Here is a 16,590-nt window from a genome sequence, read left to right as displayed (position 1 = left end):
AAATATACAATAAAAAGTTTTGACAGATGTATATATATACCATACCGTACCATCACCGTACGCAAGATATTGGACATACAGGTCACTTTTAAAGTTGCCTCTTGCTCCTTTGTAATCCCACCATCCTGTCACTCCCAGCCCCTTCCCCAGGCGACCACTAATCTGCTTTTCATCACTAAAGATTAATTAACATTTTTTAGAATTTTACATAAATGAAATCCTATAGCATGTGCTTTTCTATCGTGGCTTTTTTTCACTCAGCATAATTTGAGATTCATCATTGTTGCACACATCAATAGTTGGTTCCCTTATTGCTGAGTAGGATTTTATTGTATGAGTGTACCACAGTTTGTTTATCCATTCACCTGTTGATGGGCACTTGACTGTGTTTCTAGTTCTTGGCCATTATAAATAAAGCTGCTATAAACGTTTATGTACGAAGTCTGTGTGGACACATGCTTTCATTTCTCTTGGGTAAATACCTTGGAACGGAATCACTGGCTGGATGTGTCACACTCTAAGTGTATATTTAACTTTTAAATAAACCGCCAAATGTTTTCCTAAGTGATTGTACCATTTTACATTCCTGCTAGCAGTGTATATATAAGAGTTTCAATTTCTTCACATCCTCTCCAACATTTAAAATAAAATTTTAGCCATTCTAATGGGTATCTAGTACTGTGTCATTATGGTTTTAATTTGTTTTTCTACAATAACTGTAATGTTGAACATCATTTCATGTGCTTATTTTTGCAAGACGTATATCTTTTTGTGTGTGACCTTTCGAATCTTTTGCCCATGTTTTTAAAATTAGGTTGTTTTTGAAAGTCTTTTATTTTGAATGCAAGTCATTTATCAGGTATGTGATTTGCATATTTTTTTCTTCCAGTTCATGACTTATCCTTTCATTCTCTTAACAGTGCCTTCTGAAAGCAGAAATTATTAATTCTGTTGAAATAAAATTTATTTTCTTTTATGGATCATGCTTTTGAATGTAAGATATTTTCCTTACTCATCATTTTTCTCCTGGAAGTTTTATATTTTTAGGTTTTATATTTAGGTCTATAATGCATTTTAATTAATTTTTGTATCTGATATGAGGTATGGATAGAAATTCTTTTTTTTTTTTTCTGCATTTGTGTAGCCAGTTGAACATCACCATTTGTTTAAAAAACTATTCTTTCTCTATTGAATTGCCTTTGCACTTTGGCCATTATAAATAAAGCTGCCATAAACATTGATGTACAAAGTCTGTGTGGACAATTGACTATATATTTGTGGGATTTTCTGGACTCTGTTTAGTTACATTGACCTATTTGTCTGTGTTTATGCCAATGCCACATTATCTTGATCACTGTAGATTTACAGTAAGTCTTGAAGTCAAGTAGGGTAAGATGCCAACTTTTTTCCTGTCATTTTCTACAAAAAAAAAAAAGTCTGCTTAAATTTTAATTGAGATTGCATTGAATATAGATCAATTTGGAGAGAAATTGACATCTTATCAATATTGAATTTTTCCATCTATAAACATGTTGTATCTCTCCATTTATTTAGGTCTTTAATTTCTCTCAGTAATACTTTGTGGAAAAACTTCAATTTTTGAGAGCTCACTTACTGTCAAACTAGCCACACACTCTGAGCCAGAAAGGTGTAGACTTGAGTCAAGACTGCCTGGGTTCAAATCCTAAAATTTACAGTCTATATTTATTGGTCAAGTTACTTAAGCTTTTAGTGACCCAGTGTCCTAATCTGTGAAGTATGAGTAATAATAGTAAATTCCTCATAGTATTATGAAGAGTAAATGAGATAATACCTACAAGGTACTTAGTATAGCAGCTGGCAAACAGTAAGTGCACAATAAGTTAAGTGCACACTAAGTGCCTATTAGTACTATCTGCTAGGCACTTACAACCGTTATCCTATTTCCTCATATCTTAATTCCTCATACATCTTTTTTTTTTTAGATCCAATCTTTGATGACACATTCCTAGCATTTCAAACATTCCCTTTAATGTTGAGCCTGCCCTTACACTAAAAACGATTTACTAGCCTAACTTCCATGAAGGCTGAAGACTCATTGCTTTTTCGCTATATCTGTTTATTTTCCACAGTAGATTAGGACTTTTATTTTTCTGTTTACCACTAATTCTTATAAAATATTATAAAATTGCAAAATGCAATGAAACTATGGTTTTCCATTTTTTACATGTAGAATCTTTTCAAGTGAGCCTCTCACAGAAGTTCAATATGTAACTGATCGAAGTTCTGCTTTTGCTGAAGCAGAATGTATATGTATTTATGTGGTGCTCACACCTTTCCCCTTATCTTTTCTTTTCCTACACACACACACACACACACACACACACACACACACACACACACATCCCCTGAAATACTTCCAGTGTTCCCAGGAGCACAGCTTAAAATCTACTGGGAAAAAAAATCCCCCCAAAACCCACTTAAACTTTATAATTACATAACAGCTCCAAAAGCAAAGAAGATAACACTGCAGAAAACAAACTGTTGGCTGTTAGGAAGCATCATCATGTAACTACATAATATGAGAATAAGTCCTCTACTGATGTTAAAATAACTATTATTTTTATTTGTTGAAAAGACTATTCTTCCTCTACAGAATTGCCTTTGCACTGTTGTCAAAAATCAGTTGACTTTTAAAAAGGTGATTGAGAGTGCAAATATATAATGTGCAAAAGTGCTAGTGTTGAAAGCTGAGCATAGAAAAGTTGAGGACCCCTGTTATTCATCCAGAATGGCCGTTGGGGACGGAGGCTTAGAATTCTGCTGCCCAGGTCTGAGGACTTTCCTTCCCTGTCCCTCTGTTCTGTTGGCATGACATGCACCCTCAGTGCCACCAGCCTCCAATGCTTTTACCTTCCAAGTCTCGCATAGTCCAAATGGTCCCTGCCTTCTGTATGAAGGTCATTGTTTTCTGGTTACCCCCGCTCCCCCATTTCCCTATCTTTAAACACAACCAAGTTGCAAAGCCCGGATTGGACCTGTCTAATTCCTAATTTTGTCTTCTTTATTCCTTGTCCAGCTGCCAGCCAAGGTGTCAGTCTGTGTATTTCTAAGGGCACCTATCCCTAGCAAAAGAATTAACACCAGTCACTTCTTTGGAACAGTCCTTCCCGCTGGGTAAACTAACTCAGAAAGCCAAAGTATAAAACTAAGTGTTGTTTAATCAGCGAAAAATTAGGGATGAAATAGTAAATTACCTTTCTCTACTCTAGGGATGATTTTATCTAGGAAAGGTCATCATATCTGTATGTACACAACACACCCTCTATGACTCTATAAGCAGGATACGCGCCTGCTAACCTTTCTAAAATTTCATTTAAAAAAACAATGCATTTACTATGTTTGTACTTAGATCATTTCTGGAAGGATCCCCAAGGACCTGGCAACAGGGGTTGCCTCCAGGGAGAGCTAGGCTACTGGAAAACAGCTGGAAGGGAGATTTATTTTTCAAGCCACCATCACTTCTCACCTAGATTACAGCGGTGACCTTGTAACTGGTGTTCTGGCCCTTCTTCTTGCCTCTCACAGTTCACTCACCATATAGCAGCAAGATTATTTAAAACAAACAAACAAACAAACAAACAAAAACCAATGCTGTTATTCCCCCACTGAAATCCTTACAATGGCTTCCTGAAATTAAAATAAAATCCCAGCTCCTTCCTGTGGACAAGCCTCTGCAGGACCTGGCTTCTCCCTTCCCCTCTGACCTCCTACCCATTATTCTCTCTGCTCCAGCCCTATGAGCCTCCTTTCTGTTCCTCAGACACTCTAAGATCATTCCTCCCTCAGGGCCTGTGTCTTTACTGGTTGCTCTTCCAGAAATGTGCTTCCCTCAGATTAACACACAACTGGCTCTTCTTTGTCATCATTCAATGAATGCTTGGTGCAATGTCATCTCAGAGAATCCCCCTCTGACCATTCCATCTAAAGTAGCTCTCCCCAAGCACACCAACAATCACTTCCCCGATACCTTGTTTTGTTTTCATCATGCCACTTACTATTAAAGTTTTTCCTGAGAGGGTCTATTGACCCTCTACCCTCCTTAGAATCAAGCTCGTTGAGGGCAGGGGCGTGTCTCTTGTTTAATGGCTATGTCTACAGTGTTTAGAACAGTGTATGGCACTGAATGAATGGGTGCGTGTATGAGGTCAGGTAGGAAAGTCTTAGGTGGGGGGCTGCTATATTAGTTTCCTATAGTTGCTGTAATGAATTATTACAAACTCAGTGGCTTAACATAAGTTTAATATCTTACAGTTCTAGAGATCTGAAGTCTGAAATGGGCCTCACTGGTTTGAAATAAAGATGTCAGCAAAGCTGGGTTCTTTCTGGAGGCTCTAGGGGATAATATGTTTCCTTTCCATTTTTAGTTGCTAGAGGCTCTCTGTGTTCCTGAGCATGTGGCCTCTTCCTCCATCTTCAAAGTCAGCAGCATAGTATCCTCAAACTTCCCTGTCAGATGTTGTGCTTCCCTCTTTAAATGACTCTCATCTTGGAAGCTAAGCAGGGTCAAGCCTGGTTAGTACTTGGATGGGAGACCACCTAGAAAGACCAGGAGCTGTAGGCATAAAAACAAACAAAAAAACAACTCTTGTGATTTCATTGGGCCAATCCAGATAATGCTGGAAAATTTTCCCATCTTAAGGTTCTCAACTTAATCACATCTGCAAAGTCCCTTTTGCCATGTCAGGTAACATATTTATAGGTCTCATGGATTAGAATTTGGACATCTTCAGGGTCCATTAATCTGCCTATCATAGGTATAAACCTCTGTCCTGGAATCTATCCTGGTTAGCCAAACTCAAGCACTTACATCCACCCTGAAAACTTCTCAGACCCTGTCCCCTGTAGAAACAGATAGCTAGTCCTACTTTTGTGCTTGTATGGTATTGTAAGAGCATTAACTGCACTTCACAGAAAATTAATCTATTACCTGCCTGCTCCTCCACTAGGCTGTTAGCCTTTTAGGGAAAGATCTAATGTTTGTTTGTCTTTGCATCTTCAATACCTAAAATGCTGATTGGTTGATTGAATCACTCGTTCATTTAAAAAATATTTTTTGAAGGCCTACTATGCTCCAGGTACTGGGGATATAGTGTTAAACATAGATATAGTCTTTGCCCTCAAAGAGCTTACAATCTATCCGGAAAGAGATAATTAAACCATCAGTAACCATAAAAGGAGACCAATGATAGGGTAGGTGCAATGGGAGAGCAGAGCGGGAGCATCTGGACTTGTTTGGAGGTGTCAGAGAGGCCTTCTGAGAGTAATGTTGTTTTGGCTGCTGCCCAAAGATGAGAAGGAATTAGCCATGAGTGTAACCTGAGGGAGCAGCAGGCAGCCCCACAACAAAAAACAAAATACAGATGGCCACTATCATCACTACTGTTTTCTATATGTTTCTTTTTTTGCAAATAAGTTGTAAACTTTTTGACATCAGAACCTTAAAAATGTTTGTTTAGCATGGTATCCCCAGTACTTTGAACATAGTTGGCTGTCAATAGATATTTTTTGAATGAATTTTGAATTCAAAATTTTTTTGCAAATGCTATCCCCATTTTTTATGACTATAATCTCCACATTGTCATCATATGGCCAATACATACTACACTTTCTTTTTTAACCTTCATTTAGTCCCAGTTCTTTAAGTAACTAATATACAACGCTCACTCACAGCCTTCATATTGATGTCTCTCTGGGCAGTTTGGTGGTCTGAAGTGCATTCTATAGTTGATTTCTTAGGAAGTGCTCATGGGAACAATATTCCTTGAGTTCCTGCCTATTAATAACAATGTGTCTGTGTCCATTATAGTTGAAAGTTAGTTTGCTTTGGCTCACATGTTCCTAATTATTTAAAATATATCAACTTCATTTTCTTGTTGCATAAAAGCATTGCTATCAAAAAAGACTAACAGTTATCTAATTTGTCCTGTACGAGTCATATGTTCTTTTTGTCTGGTCAAAGGATTTTTTTTCTTTAATGTCTAATTATTAGAATATGTCATGGTGATAATCATTCTGGGTCAATATTTTTAGTTACCTTCTATATTCTCTTACTATGTAGTTTTGAAAACATTTTTTAATTTTGGGAAAGTTTTCTTGAGTAGTTTTTGAGTATTTTTTTTTTCTGTTCCTTTGCATTGGTTTTCTTTTTCAGAGATTTCTATTAACTTATTAGTGAAGTCCCTGAAGGCACTCAAAAAAGTTACCTCAGAAAATGTGAGCCATGGATTTTATATCTTACTTGTCTGTCTTTAATATTTGTCACTGTCTCTCAAATCCTTTACTTTATTTCTTTTTACTTTAGAATTTTTCCTTTTTCATCTTTAATTTCTCTGAAAGCATTATTTTTGTGTCTATTTCTTCTTGTGTTTCTTCTTTGAGTTTTATCACTTCAAACATTTTTGAGTTTTTTACAATTTTGATTTGTGTTATACTTTTATTTCTCATCACTTTATTAATGCCTTTTAGCTCATTTCAAAATAAAATGTTATAAATTTCATCTATTTTGTGAATATGTCTCTCTGGTATTCTTTCTTTGTCTATAGGGACATTTTCATGTTCCTTATTCTTTTTTTTTCTTATAGTAACTTTGCATAGGATTTAACTTGATACTTTCTGTTGCTCATTTTTACCTGAATTTAATTTTCCTGTAGGATTTGTTCATATACCCTTTCTATCTTGACAGAGCTCCCTGTTCTGTTGCTTTTGAGCAGCGTTCAAAGATATGGTGGCTTGCTCTCTGAGATTTCTTGCCTCTGAACTTTGACCCCACTTTTTCTGGGTCTTCTCTTCCTCTCTCTTGTCCTTGTCCTGCTCATATTGATTTCTTTCTTAGCAATTTTTCTTCAGTACAGGGTCTGTCCTGAGAGAATGCCCTAGATAGTCATTTAGAGAGTTCAAAGAGGTGAGGTTGTTCCAACCTCTTTAGGCCTTACTGGCACGTGTGGGCCCTTGCCTTCACCTGCTACTGGAGTGGGCAAAACTCCTCTTAGTTTAAGCTCTGTTGTCACATTGGCCTGCCATGCTTCCTATTGGTTGTATGAGCTTCTGTTTTCATATATCTCTAGCACCCTGGTTGCTTCCTCTGCTGTCCCACATAGATGCCCATAACAAGCAGGTCCTGTGACTTAGTGATTTGTTCCCACTGTTCATATTTTGGGGTTTGTGTTGATACTTGGTAATCTAGTTTTGCTGCAAATGTTGCCCAGGAATTTTTGGTTTTGCCAGCTAGTTGCTGTGTTTCATTTTTATTTTTGTTTTGGTGGGGATTTGAAAAATCTAAAAACTAGGCTGCTGCTGTTGCTGCCATCTCCCTACCACCACCGCCACACATACCCACCCCGATGTTCCTTGTACTGGACTCTCTGCTTGTGCTGTATTCCTTTTTTTTTTTTTTTTTTTTGTAAACATATGTGTACTTTTCTATTATCTGTTTCTCCCTAAAGAAACATGAAAGCCCAGGAGTAGTGCCTGGCAATATAATAGCAGCTCAATAAGTACTTGAAGGAAAAATGTTCCAGAAAAAGCAGATGTCTGGAAGCTGAGAGGAAAAAGTCTCTTCGTGGCAGATACATAAAATGAAATAGATTAGTTGGAAGAGATAAAGCTGGAAGATTGGGCCAGGTCCATGTAGGGACTTGTAAACCAGTTAAGGAACTTAAACTTTATCCCAAAGGCAATGAAAATTCTTTAAGAGACTTTTTTTGATGTGATCTTACTTATTTTATTTTTTCTTAAAATATTTTAAGCAAGGAAATAGTCTCATGAGATTTTGGGTTTTTATTTGTTTTGTTTTGTTTTGAACTAGCAATAAGCTATATTATAGAGAGTGGAATATAGAAGGTAAACTGGAGACAGGATTACAATCCATGGAAATAATCCAGCACTGAGAATAAATAATGAATAAAAAATAAAATTACAGTAACCTGATTTTCAGAATGCTTGCACAGTGGAAAACATAATCAGAATTCATAAGGCAATAGAATGGCTAGAAAAAGAATTAATATCAAAATAATAACTTAGCCAAGATAATTGAAAGCTCATTAATTCAGGCCCCCAATTTATAACTGATGAACAAGTATAGGATGGTTTAATAATAGCTTGTGTTACCTTCCTTTCAGCCTGAACTACCATCTTCCAATAATTTGCCAAAATGACCAACACAAAGGGAAAGAGGAATGGAACCTGCTATATGTTCTCTAGGCTTTTTGAAAACATGGAGTTGTTCTTTGGCCACATATATGCAATTCTACCAGAAAGGTGGTATTGTGGACACCTAGGGATTGGGCACTGCTCCAAAAGGAATGCCCCACAAATGTTACGATGGCAAAACTGGGAGGGTCTACAGTATTACCCAGCACGTGGTTGGCATTATTGTAAACAAACAAGTTGAGGGCAAGATTCTTGCCAAGAAAATTAATGTACGTATTGATCGTATTAAGCATTCTACGAGCTGAGATAGCTTCCCAAAACATGTGAAGGAAAATCATAAAAAAGAAGGAAGCCAGAGAGAAGGTACCTGGGTTCGACTGAAGTACCAGCCTACTCATCCAGAGAAGGACACTTTGTGAGAACCAATGGAAAGAAGCCTGAGCTGCTGGACTGCATTCTCCCATGAAGTCACGGTATGATATGTATAAAAAAATAAAAGATCTTTAATTAAGTAGAAATGTCGTGTCCCCTACCCAACAGAAACATTTAAAGAAAAAAAAATAATAAGCTTGTGGGAAGATAAGTCAACAGTAACACTACATGAAGTGACACTATGATGAAATTGACCAAAAATATTAATTAATTTACTAGTTTTAAAAACAAAAATATTTTGTATTTAAAATTCACATGTATTATATAATTAACCCATTTAAAGTGTACAGTTCAGTGGTTTTTAGTATATTTACAGATATGTGCAACCATCACTGTGGGCAATTTTAGAATATTTTCATCATCTCATAAAGGAACCCCATACCCAATAGCTATCACCTTCCTAGCCAACCTCCCATCACCCCTCTCCCTCAACCCTAGCAACCACTAATCTGCTTTCTATCTCTATAGGTTATCCTTTTTTGGACTTTCATAATAATGGAATCATATAACATACAGACTTTTCTGACTGGCTGAAGCATAATGTTTTCAAGTTTAATCAAAGTTATAGCATGTATCAACATTCTATTCTTTTTAAGGTAAATAATAGTCAATTGTATGGCAACACTACATTTTACTTATCCATTTTTCTGTTGATAGACATTTGGGTTGTTTCCATTGTATGGGAGACAAAACTTTACCTCTGCCCATCATAGGTTCTCAGCTGGGGCTATTTAACAAAAAAGATAGATTAACAAGAGAAAAACAAACGAGTTTATTAACACATGCAGTGCACATTACATGGAAGAAACTTCAACAGAGATTAACTCTAAGTGGTGGCTTAGAACTCTGGCTACATCGCAACTTCAACAAAGAACAATAAATTTGTGGAGAAATAACAGAACAAAGGAAAATAGTTTTAGGCTTCTAAGGGTGGCAAACTGTGGGAAGGTAAATATATGGGAGGAAATTAATGGAGTAAGGTTTGTTTGTAGATTTCTCTGGTGCTATCTCTGGGCTGATAAGAGTCTAGAGTGTCTCCAGTAAAGGAGAATTTATATCCAGCCTTTAGGCAAAAAAGGAGAGCAGTAAAGAGTGCTTCTTTTCATCCGGCACCACCATCTTCCAGTAATTTGCCAAAATGACTAACACAAAGGGAAAAAGGACTGGCACCGGCTACATGTTCTCTAGGCCTTTTAGAAAACACAGAGTTGTTCCTTGGCCACATATATGTGAAACTACAAGAAATGTTATATTGTGGACACCAAAGGAATGGGCACTGCTCAAAAAGGAATGCCCCACAAATGTTACCATGGCAAAACTGGGAGGCTACTATGTTACCCAGCATTCAGCTGGCATTGTTGTAAATAAGTTAAGGACAAGATTCTTGCCAAGAGAATTAATGTACATATTGAACATTTAAGCACTCTATGAGCTGAGACAGCTTCCCGAGACATGTGAAGGAAAATGATCAGAAACAGAAGGAAGCCAAAGAGAAAAGAACTTGGGTTCAACTGAATCACCAGAGAAGCACACTTCGTGAGAGCTAATGGAAAGGATCCTGGGCTGCTAGAACCCATTCCCTATGAATTCACAGCATGATAGTATAAAAAATAAATTAAAAACCTCTGAACCATAAAAAAATTGAATAAAAAATTGAAATTTGAAAAGAATACAAAGGTAGTAGTCCCCATCATATCTTAATTTAATTCATCAACCTAGTCCCTGCAAAAAACCAACAAATCCTGGAGGATGACAGTGAACTACTACAAACTCAACCAAGTAGTAGTCCTAATTGCAGCTGTTTTGCCAGACTGTGGTATCATTGCTAGAGAGGATTAACAGGGCCTCAGATACGTGGTATGCAACCTTTGATCTGGCAAATGCATTCTTTTCCATCCCTATCCGAAAAGAGAACTGAAACAGTTCACATTCACTTGGAAAAGACAACAATGTACACTTACAGCCTTGCTTCAGGGCTCTGTTAACTCTCCTGATCTCGGTCATAAAATAATCTGAAGAGACCTGAGTAGCCGAGCATCTCTCAAAACATCATTCTATATTATCTGCTATATTGATAACATTACGCAAATTGGACTGGTTGAGCAGGAAGTGGCAAGTACATGAGGTGTCTTGGTAAAACATTTGCTCTCTAGACGGTGGGATATTAAAAAAAAAAACTTTTCTAGAGTTCTCTTCAGAATTACCGAAGCATTGTGACTGCTCAGCAATCCAAGTTCTCCTTCTGTCCAATTCTGGTTCCTCCCTTTCCAAGTGTTGGTCCCAAGAGCACTCACTAATAAACTGCCTACTCTCTATCGCTACTTTAGAATTGCCTTCCTTGGAAACTCAATCTGTGATCAAGGAAAAAGCTTTGACTGGCAAAAAAAAAAAAAAATCAAAAGTAAATTGGAATTGTAATATGTGATAAAATTCAAGGCAAAAAATTCTGAGACAAAGGAGAGAGTGTTACATAATAATAAAACAAACAAGAGAGCAAGAAAATATAACCATCATAAATGTGCTTGGTAATATAAGCTAAAATATATATAAATAGCAGTAGTTAATATTGAGTACCCTCTAAGCAACATGTATGCTCTATAGGCTTTACATGTATTAACTCATTTTCTTCTCATTTTATTGTTATAAAACAGCAATCAACAAATTTAGGAAAGAAAAAAAGTCAACTTGGAACTGGAAATATTTACACAGCTCTCTTAGAAACATAAATCAAGCAGACAAACAATAAGAGATAATAGATGATCTGAATAATATAATTAACAAGCTCAATATATTCTATAGGGATAATTCTATATCTAAGAAACATTTTTTCCAGTACATGTGAAACATTTTAAAAATACGACTGTACTAAATTACAAGGAAGCCTTAATACCATGTTTTAAAGAATTAATATTTAAAAAAAGATTAATATTACAGCATATATTCTATGACTATAATGAGACATTACTAATTAAAGGATAGCTTTTTAAATTGCCAACTGTCTGGAAACTAAAAACATATTATTAGTAAACCTTGAGATAAAACCTTGGTTATTGTAGGGTAGTGGGAAATATCCAATGGAGGGCGAGGACCCCCATCAGATGCATGAATGTTTGCAAATGCAGCTGCCACTGCCCCATACACTGTGCCTTTTTTGATACCTCCCTTCCCACCCTGCCCATCTCCATGTGGACGCACCTTGCTCAAAGGCTGCTGACTTGTGGGCCATTCACCTACAACCAAGTCCTGGTGGAGCAAGAGGCCCAAGCCAAGGGGATGTAAGAATGACTCATTTCTTAAATGTTACCAGTCCCAGGGACCTTTTGGCAACATTATGGTTAAATTTTCCAATTGAAAACAAGCCAACAGACTCAAACAGTTTGTGTTTAAAAGGAAAAAAAAAAAGAGGGAGAGAAATTACGACAAAAAAAATTTTTTTAATTATCATTTATACCTACAACACCTGCTCTTCCCAGGTAATATCCCATCCAAGTACTAACCACGCCCAGCCAAGCTTAGCTTCCAAGATCAGACACTGGGCTTTGTTAAGGGTTGCATGGCCACAGGCCATGGAATGTAGACCCACTAGGGTGTGAACCCAGGACGTTCTGTGTGTAAAGCAGATGTACCAAGTGCTACATTATGGAACTATGTCCAAGAAATTATGACAAACTTCAAATAAAAGTTTGTCGAATTTTCTAGGATATAACTAAGGCTTTAATTAGAGAAGTAGAATATGAAATACATTAGAAAGAAACGGAAGAAGTTTGGAAACTAATGAACAAAACATTCAACTCAAGAATGAATCAATGATTAGAACTGAAGATTTTAACCTACTCTATCAGAAACAGATAAACAATAAGCTGCAATACAGAAGATTGGAAGGATATAGGTAACAGGCTAAATCTATTAAGTAGGTGGAGAAGAAATAAGAATAAAAGGAATGATATAAGCAATGAGCCAGAGAAGAAACTAAGAGAACTCTAGCTAGAATGATAAAGACAAAAAAAAAAAAAAAATTCAAGTAAGCAAAATACAGAATGAAAATCAGACACAGACACAACAGATTTAAAAATAAACAGTATTATTAATAACCATATACTAATGAATTTATAAACCTAGATGAAATAGATAAATTTCTGGGAAAATACAAACTGCAAAATTGGTCAAGAAGAAATTCAAAACTTGAAAATACTAATAAGCATTAAATTAAAATGTTAATCGCTTTCCTACTCAAAAAGTTTCGACCCAGATGATTTTACAGATATGTTCTACTGACTTAAGTCAAGTTCAAGAACAGTTTCTACTCAAGGATGGTCTCTAACTACTTCATGCGAGTTTTTCATAAACAAGAAAGAGTATGCTGAAATTATTTTTTAATACACTGATTAATTAGTATTCTACTTAGGATATTTGTGTGTGTGTGTGTGTGTCTGTATAATCAATCAATAACATTCATTTTATGCATTTTCATTACCCAGCTTTAGAATCAAGATAACTACTATTGATTAATATTGTTGTACACATAAATCTTTTTTTTAATGTTCTTATTACTTCTAACTGTATATGTGTTTTTTGTTTGTTGCATTAATCACTGTTGCAGGGGCTATATATTATATGAAACTTATTTGACATATACATTGTTCTTCGCCTAAGTATTTATTTGACAAGTTTCAGTTAAAAGGAGTTTGTAAAATATCTCCCCTGAAATTTTCTCCCCTAAAAATAAACACAAATAGTCATTTTTACTATATAGTATTTGTATTTTTCAGTGTTAAAAAGCTACCATTAACAAATGGTGCTTGAACAGCTGGATATATACATACTGGGTGGGGTGGGGCAGCGGGAGATTCTAGAGGTTAGGAGGGAGGGATTACCAAAGGGCAGAAGGAAATGTTCCTGGGCGATGGATATGTTCATCATCTTGATTGGGTTATATACACGTATGTCAAAACTCATCAAATTGTAGACTCTAAAGACATGCAGTTTATTGTTTATCGGTTATATCTCAATGTACCTCAATAAATGTACTGCAAGGGTGGGCAAGAAAGTCTTTAAAAAATATCAAGATCACAAACCAGTCAGTAAAATTGACTAATTAGATTATACCATAATTAAGGATTTTGTTTAATAAATAAGATTATTGATAGAGTTAATGCTGAAAGTTGAGAAGAAATATTTGCATCTTTCTCCCTAGCATGTCAGCAGTTTGGCTCAAAATCTTACTAAAATTCTAAAACAAACAAACAAACGAACAAACAAAACCAACAATGGACTAATATCTGAACTACATAATAAACTCCTACAAATTACTGTAAAAAATATGGGAATCCCTCTGGGGAAAGTGGCAAAGGAAAACGAATGGGCAATTCACAAAAGAGATAAAACAAAAGTAAGAAAAAATTCAGAAGATGCTCAAACATATTAATAATTAAAGCAATCTAATAAGACATTTTAAATTCATAGCAAATTTTTAAAAATGAAAACTTGAATAATTTCAAGCATTGGTGAGGAACTTGGGATATAAAAATTCCACCACTTATGGTGTGATGTTCCAGAGAGTGTGGAGCTCAGTATGCCTAAGAAATCATCACAGAACCAAAGGAGACATGTACAAAGGTATTTATTGCTATTGCAACATCACTGTGGTAGCCGGAAGCTAGAGGCAATCATTGAAGTAATGAAAAAATAAAGCACAGGGATCCACATGATAGAATACCTTGCAGCAGTTAGAAACATAAGATTAGAAGACCATGGGGTCAAAGAAAGTTTGTTTTGCTGTATTTTTTAAAGATGGCAAATATTATAGCACATGTGTATGCTAATGAAATAATCTAGTAGAAGGAAAATTTGAGAATATAGGAGAAATGGGGATAATACAGGAGAAAGGCAAGAAAGAATGGTCTGAAGTGCAGAACTGGAGGGTGAAGAGGGGGTGAGGAATGGGAATGCAGGAATGACAATTGGCTTAAATTGCAGCAAGGACAATTCATTGTAACAAGATGGAAGTCAGAGTATATAAGTGAGGATGGAGGAAAATTGGTCAGATTGGTGGCAGAAAGATAAGAATATTTTTTGATTACTTATATTTTCACAGTTAAATAAGAACAAAAGTCATCAGCTAAGAGTAAGAAAAGGTAAAGTGATGCTGGATAACTGCAGAGAACTTTTGTAAATAAAACCTCCTTTCCTTTATTTATTCAGTCAGGGTAGCAACCAACAGAGAGGTCCCCTTACTTGTCAGCTTTATCCAGTGTTGATATCCCTGATGTTTCTCTAAAGTATTGAAGAATGGATACCAGCAAACACACCTAGGGATCTAGCTGGGGAAGAGAGGGGGAGGTTTTGTGATAGCTGGAATAAATACAGCTAGTATTCATTGAATGCTTCTTAAAGGTCCAGCCCAACACAGTAATTAAGAGCTTTACCTGCCTTTTATTAATTCAAACAAGCTTTATAAATAGATAGAACTGTTTTGAACAGAAACTAGGGGGCGGGGTTTTTTCCTCCTTCAGAACCAGGGCCTTGAACACTAAGTTGAGGTGGGCAACGAAAGAAAAGGCCCGCTAAAATGGTATTAGTTTAGTTACCTGATGGGAGTTTGCTTCTGAGCAGATGAAGCTCCAGTCTCAGTTTGACATAAGAAATCCTAGGAAAAACCTGAGCCCCTACTTCTGATCACCTTATCCATGGTCACCAAGTGGATGATCTTGGAGAAGTCATACATTTCCAGTTCCATAAAATGTAGACACAGATGTCACCTAGTACACATCATTTTTATGTTAAATGAAATAATCTCGAAGTTGGAGGAAACGCTTGCAAATGTAGTAAATGTATGTATATGTTAATGTTTCGCTGATGTTATTACTACAGTATTCCGATTGTTATGCAAGTGATCAGGGCAAGGCTAATGCCCTAGGGCAAAAGGAAGCTCCCAGCAGAGAGGTGGCCCTCTAGGGTGTATATCGATACAGGGCAAGTTTAAAGAATTTTAGCCAGCAGTCTTGGCTCACAAGCGAGAGGAAAAATGTTTCTTCATCAAGGCTCAATTGTTCTTGACGTCTTGAGGCTAGAAACTCTGGGGAAAATAATTAGGCTCTCTGGGAAAGATCTGAAATGCCAATTGTGGGACCTCACTGCCGCCGGTTGGGCACCAGGGGGCGCCCGACAGAGCGGTCTGGAGGCTGGTTGCGTTTTGGGCAGCCACTCGCGGAGCACCCAGCCGCATCTGGCCAAGATGCGGGAGCTGGTGTTGGAGATGCCAGGGTTCCAGGCCATTCGTAGACTCAATCTCTAGTGCCCTCCCCACGTCCTCCTTCACCGCCCCCTCTTCTTCCTTCACAGCGTCAACCGGGGCTTGAAAGGCGCCTGGGAAGGAGTGAGCGCCTATGGTGGGGAGGGACAGTGTGCCCATCTAGGTCCCCGCCGCCCCGACGGCTCGGTCAGACTCGTGTGGAAGGAGGCAGCTGTTCTCCCAGGCGGCCGTGGGGGGCAGCAGAGGGGACTGCGACAGGTGCGGGAGCCCCTCCCGGGTTGGAAGTAGAAAGGCGGGCTTCGAGTATGTTCCCAGGCTGGAAACCACCCCCGCCCCCCAACCAAATCCCCGGGAGAGGCCGGGCCGGCGCCGGGTCTGGAGGAGGAAGCGGCCGGAGACAGTGCAATTTCACGCGGCCTTGGGGCTCGGGTTCCTCAGAAGGGTCGATGAGTTATGGGGTTTCCAGGGGTTTCCGGGGAAACTGGGGTGACCTGAGCGTGAGGTAAAAACACCTTCCTCCTCTTGAAAGAGAAAAAGAAAGGAAGAAAAAGAAAGAAAGAAAGAAAGAAAGAAAGAAAGAAAGAAAGAAAGAAAGAAAGAAAGAAAGAAAGAAAGAAAGAAAGAAAGAAAGAAAGAAAAGAAAGAGAAACATTCAGAGAGAGAAAAAAAAAAATCTCCTAAGTGACCCAACCGGCTAGGGGAGTTGAGTGATTTGG

Source organism: Rousettus aegyptiacus, unplaced genomic scaffold (genome assembly GCF_014176215.1).
Source record: "Rousettus aegyptiacus isolate mRouAeg1 unplaced genomic scaffold, mRouAeg1.p scaffold_m13_p_2, whole genome shotgun sequence".
In the NCBI taxonomy this organism is placed as follows: domain Eukaryota; kingdom Metazoa; phylum Chordata; class Mammalia; order Chiroptera; family Pteropodidae; genus Rousettus; species Rousettus aegyptiacus.
This window is presented reverse-complemented; position numbering follows the sequence as displayed.